Here is a 12,373-nt window from a genome sequence, read left to right as displayed (position 1 = left end):
AATCAAAAGTAGACATTAAAATTCGTAAACTTTACTTACAAAGTTTAAATTAAACTCTGAAGACAAACAGAATCGAGAATGTTTATAAAATTTCGGGAAAATTTAGTTACCTTCCTTGACTAAAGAGTTCCGCAAAGGGAAAATAATTCATAAGCGGAAAAAATAATAAAAGTAGAACAAATCCTAAAACACTATTTCCTTATCAATTCAATAAATAAATGATTTTTATTAAGTTATTTATTTTAAGCATTATTTGATCATTGAAGAATCAAATTGACATTTTAAAAAAAATCAAATATTCATGCTCAGAAGTATATGTACACTAATCACAGGCACTTGGGGTCTGGACCCCTCCCCCCCTTTCCATTTTTTTTTCTTTTGAAATATGGGGTCGAGTCACCTTTTTCCTATTTTTGTATTCTAATATGCACTATATGTTATCAATAATGTAACTCTTTTGTCTCTATATGCTGTTTTTAAATATACCGTTTTCGACTGATACATAACAAGAATAGATATGGGTTACCCCATATCCAAGATATTCGACTTTTAATTCATTCGAATTTTCATTGTGTTCAGATGATTTCTAATAAAAAAAAAACAAGTATTTACTGACAAATGTCAGAGATACTTAAGCTGTAGAAAGTCAACTATAAAAGTGCCTTATACATAAATATCCTAAAATGACATAATATTTAGGCTACTGAGTTTCAACATCTTTTGTTGAATAAAATATGCGTATAGTAGGAAACAAACTGCATGTACATAGGGGCTTATATAACGTTACATGCATGTAGTGACTTTATCACAAAGTTGCACATGCATAAAAATAGTTTTAATTTCACATAGAACATAAACTAAATATAATTAATCGTATAATTTTAAAAATGTATTTAACGCCTCACTCATTTCCAGGAATATTTAATCCAAATAGCATGTTACAGGCCTATAGCAACGTTTTCAAAGTGAAAGGGGGGGGGGACCCAAAAAAATCCCGCGTACTATGGGCCTGTGCTACATGTGTACCATCTAACTTTCCAATGATAGAATCTTCTGTAAAAAAAAAAAATCAAAACAAGTCCAAGCCGTTATGGATTATCAAAGATAGCCCATTTTCATAAATAGCAAAACTTTAGATCTATCAAGGATAGATTTTAATTTATTTTTTAATTTTGTGCTATTAAAAAGTACTATCACTCAAAGTATAGGCAGATGTTAAAGATGGTCCAACCTGTCACCTTTTAGAGTAATCAATGAACTCGTCCAGTGATGCATTGATGGCCGTTGTTAAACGCAAAGGAAAGCGCGAGATCGGTTGCGGCTATGGAGCATCACTGAATATTCCTCCACCATATACTGATTTTGAATATACAGACGTTTTGAAGATAAACTTCATTTTATTTTTGTTTCTAGAAATGTTTTTATGTACAAAAATAGTACATTTTCGTGTTAGATCGATGACCATAACTCAGCCCCTCTAGCCCAGTCTACGGCTTCACCTTGAGTAAAAAACCTGCACTTGTTATGAAACTGGTGTATAGTTCTAAACTTCTTTAGGTACGTAGCAAGTACTGATACCCAGTCTACTGATCTAAGCGTCACTAGGGAACGGTGCACACACCTGTTCTTGCAAGACCAAATAGCCTAGGTCTACACACGTGCGAAGATCTTTCCGAGCTCGGAAAATCACGTTGCTTTGCCGAGAAGTGTTTAACCATAATAACCATTCCGTTATTTAAAAAAAGAGAGAAAAAACACACAGTTAATGATTAACATTCTAACTCAAAAGAAAATATACGGCAATTACCGAACAATAATCATGACAGTAATATAATTGGTGAAAAGATTTATCATTATCAATCGAAGTGTGACCTATATATTTTCGTGAAAAAGACTGAGGAGGCAGCGAGCGTAGGAATATGAAAACTTTTTATTTGCTTTTCTGGGGAAAAAGTGATTTTCTTAAAATCTTTTAACGTTAATTTTGTTTTCTTTAACGTATTAAATATACATGATTATTCTTAATATTTGTTGTAATGTTTTATCTACTGATCATGAATGGAACTATTTTCTTCGGAGCAATTGTGTGAAGAGTACCTGACTTTAGTAATATATCTTTTCAAGATAGATAATATGCACTGATCGAATATATTAAAAAGAGAGAAGGCTTGCAATTCTTTTCTCATCGTCTGCCTCACCTCGCTTAAACTTCGCCTGATTATTTATCGAAAGAATAAGAAAACATGGAATATGCATACATCAATAAATTCGTTATACATTCTTCTTCCTTTTCATATTTCCATTTAATTTTTATGTGCCCCCGATTTGTAAATATTTCGATTAAATCAACCGCATCTAGGGTAAATTTTGTTGATGTGCACCAGCTGGGACGGAAGTGCAAGAACGGTAACTCTAACTTTAGAAATGTTCTGTATTAAATAAAAATTCCAAGCTTTGTAATAAAAATATTGAGAAATTTGGTTGTCTAAGTCGTATGTTAAATGTTAATCTTCATCCATTAGAATCTGCTAGTTGGAGTTATCTTGTTATACACAGAACTTACCGTTACATATATTATGAAGAGAAAATTCGGGAATTTTTCCCTCTTTCATTTAATGTTCCGAATGACATTACACTTAATGATGACGCCCGAAAATACCGGACACTTCCGTCCCAGCTAGTGCACATCAACAAAATTTACCCTAGATGCGGTTGATTTAATCGAAATATTTACAAATCGGGGGCACATAAAAATTAAATGGAAATATGAAAAGGAAGAAGAATGTATAACGAATTTATTGATGTATGCATATTCCATGTTTTCTTATTCTTTCGATAAATAATCAGGCGAAGTTTAAGCGAGGTGAGGCAGACGATGAGAAAAGAGTTGCAAGCCTTCTCTCTTTTTATGTATCAGTCGAAAACGGTATATTTAAAAACAGCATATAGAGACAAAAGAGTTACATTATTGATAACATATAGTGCATATTAGAATACAAAAATAGGAAAAAAGTGACTCGACTCCATATTTCAAAAGAAAAAAAAAATGGAAAGGGGGGGGGGTCCAGACCCCAAGTGCCTGTGACACTAATATGGGAACAGACCATAGACACTTGTTTCTGTAATAAATTTTTAACTCATAGTATAATAACAAGTTGCTGTCCTTTAAAAAAAGGACTGCAATACGTGGACCATATGCGTGTGTTTCTAGGGTAAACTGATCTAGAGTCGGATATGATCTAGAGTCGGACAATTTTGATGCTATTTTTAACTCACTTCCCGTAATGAATCAATCCTCTCTCATGATCGACTGAATCAAGTAATTCTTAATCTATTAAGAGTTGTCTTTATTTCTCAAAAGACGATATTGCAGTCTTTTTGACGTTTGACCCTCGGAAGCACTAATTACCGGTAAATTCGAAGATCCGCCTGGCAATATTTTGATCGATCAAACGTATGAAAGTTTTCACATCGTGTAAAAGAATTTAATTTGAAAGTTAAAATTACACGTATATTATGCACTAAACATTGTAAATGCACAATATGTATGTTTTTTTGAAAATATTTTATTCTATTTCGAAGAATTCAAGTTCGGATGCAATGACTCAATTTGATCTTGAGTCGGACAGTAAATTTTAGCAATTTGATGCTAAGTCGGACACTGCCCGAGTTTTCATACACCTTGTCACATAAGTAATTGCTTGAAGAATATTATAAATTAAGTCCAATATTCAAATCTCTATAAAAAAATAAAATACAAATTCATTTTTTTTAACTAATTAATATGTAAAATTAACTAAATTAATTAAAGGCAGGAAGGAGTAGGCGTGAACGTCTGATGGTAGTTGTAAAAAGTGCATTGTATACTTTCAAATTAAAATGTGATTTTGATTCTAAAAAATTGTAGCTAAAAAGAAATACTCAAATCTCTCGGGGATTAAAAAACGTGATTATTGAAATTTTCTGTAGTTTGTTTGCATTCGACAGGGGGGGGGGGGGGTCTTGAGAGGCTCCAAAGATGCCGATGGTTCATTACTGTAAATGGGAACCCAACAAAACCCAGTGGATAAATGTGGCGATTTACCATGACCCTGAGTGCAGAAGAGTAACCAGCAGCTTTCAGATATTTCGGTCAAACAACCTATCAAGAGTTGTTCGATAACGGATCGTCTTCACCCCCATCCCCCCCCCCCAAAAAAAAAAGCATAGTGGAATAAAAACAGGTCTTGCTAGGGTTAGGGAGCAGAAGTGCATATATAAAAGAAAGACTTAGGCAAGAATAAGTACAAACGTAACTAACACATGTTATGTCTACTTATGAGACAACCTGCTCCAAGACTTGAAATGAAATATTCCATTCAGCGGAAACATTGTGACTATTAGCGTCTTAATGATTTTGAATCGTAAAATGAAATGTAGAGTATTTATGCGTTTAAAATTTGTTACATTCATACATGACTGTGTTCTCAATCTGATTATTTTAAAAAGCTGAATGTATATCAGTTAAATATGAGGCCCTCTCCCTCTCTCTCTCATTAAATTAACATTTTATTATGTCGTCATGATAATACATAAATATAAAAGAAAATGGATGCATCTAGCTGCAGGAATATATACTCTAATTTCATGGCCGTAGGGAGGGGGGGGGGCACAGGTGGCCGTGCCCCCAATAATTTTGCCGACATATGGATTACTATAGTACGAAAGCCTATTAGGATCAAACTACGGTAAAAAAAAATTTAAAAGGCGTTATAACGCCTTTTCAAAAGGCGTTATAACGCGAAAAAAGGCGTAATAACGCCTTTTGAAAAGGCGTTATAACGCGGAAAAAGGCGTAATTACGCCTTTCCAAAAGGCGTTATAACGCGAAAAAAGGCGTAATTACGCCTTTCCAAAAGGCGTTATTACGCCTTTCTAAAAGGCGTTATTACGCCTTTCCAAAAGGCCTTATTACGTCTTTTAAAAAGGCGTTATTACGCCTTTCCAAAAGGCGTTATTACGCCTTTCCAAAAGGCGTTATTACGCCTTTTAAAAAGGCGTTATTACGCCTTTCCAAAAGGCGTTATTACGCCTTTCCAAAAGGCGTTATTACGCCTTTCTAAAAGGCGTTATTACGCCTTTTAAAAAGGCGTTATTACGCCTTTCCAAAAGGCGTTATTACGCCTTTCCAAAAGGCGTAATTACGCCTTTCCAAAAGGCGTTATTACGCCTTTTGAAAAGGCGTTATTACGCCTTTCCAAATTGACACAAAAGGAGAAGACAATTTCACAGATCCGTTTTTTATTAGGCATGATGTACGAGATTAATAATCTCATCAAAATATATTTCTGTTTTGGATTTAGTAATAAAGAGATTTTGGCAATACTAGCTTATTCTGATGGAATAATACTTAGCATATCTACACTGAAAAGAAAGTTGAAATCACTTGGATTATACCGTCGTAAAAATCACTCAGATATTCTTGACATTGCATGTTTCCTTCTCACTCAGTTTGAGACATCGGGTTCCTTGCACGGTTATCGATGGATATATTTAAAGTGTAAACAATCTGGATACAACACTTCCAGGGATGTTGTTTATGAACTTATGCGACTACTTGATCCAAAGGCCGTGATGAACAGAAAAAGAGGAAGACTGATGAGACGACAATACCTTAATCCGGGGCCAAACTTTGCTTGGCATATCGATGCCTATGATAAACTAAAACCTTATGACATCGCCATTAGTGGTTGTATAGACGGTTATTCACGGTATGTCATTTGGCTTGAAGCATCAACAACCAGTAGTGATCCTAAAGTAATAGCCAGCTATTATTTGGAAGCAGTCAGAAAAGCGAATGGGTGTCCTAAAAAAATACGAGCTGATCTGGGAACTGAAAATACCTCTGTTAGAGACATGCAGATATTTTTACGTCAAGACCATAATGATGAATTTTCAGGTGAAAAGAGTTTTCTTTGTGGAAAAAGCACACATAACCAACGTATCGAGTGGTTTTGGGGCCTCCTTCGGAGAGAAATGGGTCAATTTTATATCGACATGTTTTCAGATTTTGGAAGAGACCACAACGACTTATTCTGCGGTGATATGTTCGACAAGAACCTGATTCAGTTGTGCTTTCTTGAAGTCATTCAGGTATTATTTAAGTGGAATATGATAATGATTACTTTACTTGAAATTCTTAATTTATTTTTTTTTTCAATTGTTTCCTTTGTTATAAGTCACAATTTAATATGACATTATTTGTCTTGCTGGAAAGTCCTCAAGGGTTATCTATTTAACAAAAGGTTTAAGGCCCCGACGCTCACCTGTGTCACCTTGACCATGCTGACACGTTTTGATTTTATGACCATTCTGACGTGTTCTGTAATTGTTATACGCTTTCTCTATTTTGGGGATAACTCTATTGGTGTGAATTAATTCCTTGGTGTCAACTCTACTGACATAGTTTTAAAATCTGTATGTCGTCGCTGTTCTTGCAAGAGGCAAGAGTAGAATATTAAAAATTACAAGTTTATGAATCAAGAGATTGCAATTGTGGAAGTGTAAGTCGTGAAAATAAAAACCTGTTTCAATTCAAATATAAATACTTAGTATGATAAAAGTGAAATCTCCACAAGTACTTGCCCCCTTACCCCCCCCCCCTTTCCATTTTTCTTTTTAAATGTTGGATCTATAAACTTTTTTTTCTTTTTAAGTATTCTAATTGTAAGATTATATTTTAATTTTCCATTGAAAATTTTCACCCCAAGAAAACCATTGTCAACCTCGGCTGCTGCCTCGGTTGACAATGGTTTTCTTTGGGTGAAAAATTTCAATGTAACCCTCAACTATATGCTGTATTTATTATCCAATTAATTACCTCTTATGAGGTCATCATGGTGAAATAAGGATCCGAGACCTGGCCCACGAGGTGACCTGACCTGACCGAGGCCGCGTAGCGGCCGAGGTCAGGTCAGGTCAGTGAGTGGGCCAGGTCGAGGGTCCTTATTTCACCATTTTGAGCTCATAAGGGGTAATTAATTGTTTTATTATACCGATATAAGTTAAGACAGTTTTTGTAGGCTTAATTACTAAAATAATCAATTGTGTATTAGAGTTAGACCTACATGTGCGAACTGTTATTATCAGTGTTTCATCTGGATCGGGATTCGCCAGTGAAGTTGTTTACTTTTCGCCTGCAAGTCTTGTAAGTTTTTGCACCACCGATTTATTAAAATATTCTGTGATTGTCAGTAACATGCATTTTTATAAATTCACAAATACCATTTCCGAGTACAATGACAATCTGGTGTAGTCTTTTACTGTACAAAAGAGCCAAGTCTGCATTCGTTGAATTTGACATTTTAACGGAAGTTTCAATGAAAACGATAAACTTTATGACGCATCTAAAGGACAACCGTATTCCGTATCATAAAAGACCAAACATATTTTTATAACGGCATTTTTTGTAATGAACAGTCATTATTGTATGCATTAATTTTTAAATTTGAATGGAATTTAGATGAACAGGTCATTTTTAGCGGTCATTATTTCTAAATGACCGGTCATTATACCCCACTTGCAATGATTCCTAGGTCATTATTGCTGCAAAACAGTACTTTTGGGAGCCATTATTGAGTTTAAAAGCCTTCTACCAAGCCAATGAAACTTGAGTATTCTTAATAGAGGTAAAATAATATATTATACTGAATGTTTTATACAGATATATGCAACACTGAATATATCAAATATCGTTTGTGTCTGTATGAAGGTTTGAACCTCCATGTTTATGCATCCATTACTAAGTCTATAATTGTAATTTTTAAGTACAAATAAAAAAAAAGGTTTGAGGACATGTATCTTTTAAAATATTTCAAAATAAAATCGAGATTAAATAAGTTCTTTAAACATTTTGTTAATTTCACACCGTTTTTGGATTGAATATTAGAATTACGCACTTTTCAAGACAGCTTCAACGAAAAAAAAAAATCGTTAGGAAATTCTGTAAATTCTGTCAATAAATAATTAACTTTAGCAATTTAAAAAAAATGAAGATTACCTATAAACATGATTATTACATTTTCAATAGTGATCGATATACTGTGATTTATTTATTGAATAAAATTGATATTCTTTCACTGTGTGAGAGGATACCAAAATGATATTCTGTAACAGTGTGATACGATATCAAAGTAAAAATGGAATCTGGCCTGTCATAAGATAGAGATAGTAACTAAACCATCTTGATAGAGACTAAACCTGTAAATTTCCTCCCAAATATATTGCAAAAATTTTCAATTTCACAATTGCTAAGCTATGACGTCTCAAACTATGACGTCACAGCCTATAACACTGTGTTTAGAAAAGACAGAGGCAAAGAGAAATCCATGAAAATGTAATAAACAGAAAATTCAATGTTTTGTAGTTGGATATGGAATTTATTTCTCTTGTGAGACAGGAATTTTGGATATTTTCACTCGTGCTACGCAGTCGTGAATATATATATATATATATATATATATATATATATATATATATATATATATATATATATATATATATATATATATATATATATATATATATATATAATAGTGTCCACTCGTGAAATAAATTCCATATCCAACGACAAAACATTGAATATCCTCTATTTATAACACAAGACATCGTTGAACAAAGACATAAGGTAGATCGCGGGTTTCTGACGTCACAATAGGGTTCGACATAGAAATCCAAAAAATCAGTAGTATGCAGTACATGTTAAATTGATGCAAAGCATCAAATCAGCCTCAAAAACTAATAAGCATTTTGAAATATTTCCTCAAGAAAGAGTCCAAAGGAAAAAAAAATCCAAGTAGAAAAAGTATATGATATATTTTACACTTGCTTTACTTTTCTGTGTAATTTTTAATTCTTTAATTTTCAGTGATCAATTGTTTAATATAAATCAAAATAAATGAATCCATGGATATAAAAATCGGACTGACATTAAGTATAGGAATTTATTATCATCAAATTATTTGATTGAAAGACAAATGCAACAAAATATCTTAGTGCTGACAAAACGGACGTACACACTTCACGTGCTGATACCCTTGATCTATTAATGCTGATCAGTGTTGTGATGTCTTACAATAAATGTGAAGTACAGAAACAAGTTTCATTGTGTTATTTTGCAACTGTAGGGTATTCAAAAACAAATTCATTTCCTTTTTTTTTTTTTTTTTTTTTTTTTTTTTTTTTTTTTTTACAATTTATTAATTATTTTAGCACTGTATTTCATATTGTAAAATATTGTGCAGTTCATATAACAACTTTTTATAAAACCATAGATTAATAAATATCTGATAAGAAATGAAAAGCAAATTGAAAAATAAAATAATTTAGATTTCGTAGTAAGCTAATTTTAAAACTTTTGTTCATAAGTTTATGTATGTTATTGATAAGGAATTATTCCAACGAAGCAATGCAGAAAATTATTTTCCCCATGTGCACATTCTAACACAACCACAAATAGATCGGACGCTGCTGCGGCCGATAATAAAATGAAACATACATTAAAGCTTGTGTGTTCTGTAAAAATATTCAAATGAATATGAGCATTGTTTTGAAATTGGTATACCGACGTGAAAGGCGCATTTTAATACATTGTATATAGTGCATTTGAAAGAAATATTACACCAACTAGAGCTGATTATTATTTTGAGTCAAAGCTTATGGTAGATATAAATATGGTTCAATCAAAAATACACAATTATTATTCAAACCTTGGGAGCAATGAGATTTTAAGCATTCCCAAATTGCGGACTTATGTTTATTTTAAAACAACTTTTGGAAGGGAAATTATGTAGTACTTGATATGCCTAAATATTTACGTTCAATTTTAGCACAATTTAGATGTGGCATTTTACCACTACGAATAGAAACCGGTAGATATCATGGGGAACCTGTTGAAGATCGAATTTACACCTTTTGCTCTAAAAATAATGTAGAAGATGAAATTCATTTTTTATTGCATTGTCCTTTGTACTCTGAAATTCTATCAAAACTTTTTGAAAACACTGGTCTTAATCACATGGCATGGTTAGATGTGGATTTACTACGTAAACTTATTTGTATTTTTCATTTATGCGGAAACAGTCCGTTATGTTCAGAAAATAAGAATGTATTTCAGTGTCATATTCATCTATCAATAACTCTTATAACAGACACTACCAATCTTAGCATACAAAATCCCTATATATGTATATATATCACAATTACGTTTATTTACTTATTTCTTTAATATCTTTATTTTCGTTATATAATGAATTTCAATTTTGTGTTTAAAGTGGCGTATAGGCCCGATGGGCCGGGTGTTGATTGTTATTTTATACAGTTTATAAACAAAGGATTTAATTATGTACACATGTCACTATAAATAAATAAATAACTTACTTATATAATTATATATTTCATTGACATAGGGTCATCTGTTCTCATCAACATTGGTGCATTTGAAATACGATTACAATATAACTACGCAGACGAATCTCAAAAAAAAAAATCAGAAAAAAAAACTGGAAGCGAATGAATTTAGCTGACAATTTTCAGGGTATGTTTTCAGACAGACAGTAAACCCACGATCTACCATAAAAATAACAACTGTGACGTCACACGAAAACTTAAACAAAGCAAATGGAATATTTAATATAGAGAATCTCTGCTACCAAACACGTAGAAATTATAATTGTAATTCCTGCTTCAAAATCCATGATGCACTGACGATGCACTGACTGTGACATGTTTTCATAAAATAAAATTGACCAGGTAATACAATGACGTGGTCAATTGAGTCACGTGACCTTTGTCCTGTCTCTCTAATGGTGAAAAGTCTCTAATGGACAAATGTGGTCAAAGAGATTTTTTTGTAAATTTCTTGATCTTTTTTATTTTTTGTTGATATTCTTGTATCGCATTATATTGAATCAGACAAACTTATACATGCAAGATCTGACATCTAATACTTGTAATTTCATTACATAAGGACAAAATTGAAAAAAAATCTGAAGATTTGGGAATAAATCTCACAAGAAAAGTAAACTACTACATGTATGTGCAAACAAAAACATATCTTCGCCATAAAATTATGACACTTTTTCGTATCGCAGCAAAAAATGAAAGAATTTAACAAACGAAGTTAATGCAGCCGAGATGCACTTTATCGCTGAAACATAAAGAACCCTCTGTACTCTAGTTGCACTAAAAGAGTTCCAATTCTGTGGTACTTTTATGTTAAATATAAAATGAAAAAAAAATATAAAGCGTATTGTTAAAATGTTTAATCAACTAAAAATCAACATATTAATTATATCCTTATTATATATAATTTTTGAAAAGCCCCCCAAAAAATTTCACTAGTGTATAGAAGGTTCTTAAGAAAACAAATAAAAGATTAATATTTTTCTAAGTTAACTTCACAACGTAAGTGAACCCTATAATGAAATTGAAAATACATGAATAAACATTTACACCATTGACGCCATATCCTATTTCCGAACAAAGAAAATTTGAAAACACCCTTACAAAAAATAACGATGACAATATATTAAATGAAAGTTTGTTGTGGTAAGAGTGCAATGCAGATGGTATTCATATTATGTCCATGATCCAAATATTGGACTCCAAAACTGCAAAAAACTCCGATCTGAATTGTGGAAAACTTTCATAATTCTTTGATAACTCCAATAAGCATGAACAAGTGTGAGCGACGGGTCTTCTTGCTAATCCAATTACACTTACAAACTCAACTCTGATCTCTTTGTTGATCAACAGGTCAGATCCAGAACAAAAACGAACAAATTTGCGTAATGTTTCGCTGCTCATTTCTTCTGACAAGGCGTCTAAGATGGTTGGCAACTGTTTGTTCATCTGCACTCATAGTCTCTTTGAACTTGAACATTCTGTTTACAAGTTTTGGCGTTGGAATTAGGTCAGAGTACAGGTAGAGAAATTGGTCTTCAGTTACTTATATTCAGTTGTTCTTTCAACGCAGGTTGAAAACAATCAATAATGAACATTGGTGTCTGGATGATTTCCTTGTGTGCAATTTCGTTCAATAACTTATCGATGTTTTCAGCTGTAGAAAGGGTCTTGCTATCATGAATTTGAAGAATATCTAATAGGTCATCCTGGTCAACAGCATTGAAACTAGACAATGCCTTTCTCAAAGTTGATGCCTCCTCTTCAGCAATGATTTCAAAAAAGGCATTTATAAGAGGTGTTGAAATTTTCCCAAATATGCACTGCTCCATAAAAGGTGGGGAAAGTTGTATTGGAAAATATCCACAGGACTTCCATCCAAATACGATTATCTTTGAAACGGACTCCCATTCTGTTTCAGCAAAGTCATGTC

The 12,373-nt window shown here is 32.7% G+C and overlaps 1 protein-coding gene across 1 annotated transcript in view; it reads left to right on the top strand.

Annotated features, from left to right (window-relative positions):
* LOC133176373 (uncharacterized) overlaps window positions 1-12,373 on the top strand; it is a 50,017-nt gene that overhangs the window by 21,778 nt on the left and 15,866 nt on the right. The window lies entirely within an intron of this gene.

The sequence above is a fragment of the Saccostrea echinata genome, unplaced genomic scaffold, assembly GCF_033153115.1.
Source record: "Saccostrea echinata isolate AGI-Se365-2 ecotype Australia unplaced genomic scaffold, CSIRO_AGI_Sech_v1 ptg000075l, whole genome shotgun sequence".
Taxonomy (NCBI): Eukaryota; Metazoa; Mollusca; class Bivalvia; order Ostreida; family Ostreidae; genus Saccostrea; species Saccostrea echinata.
This window is presented reverse-complemented; position numbering and strand designations above follow the sequence as displayed.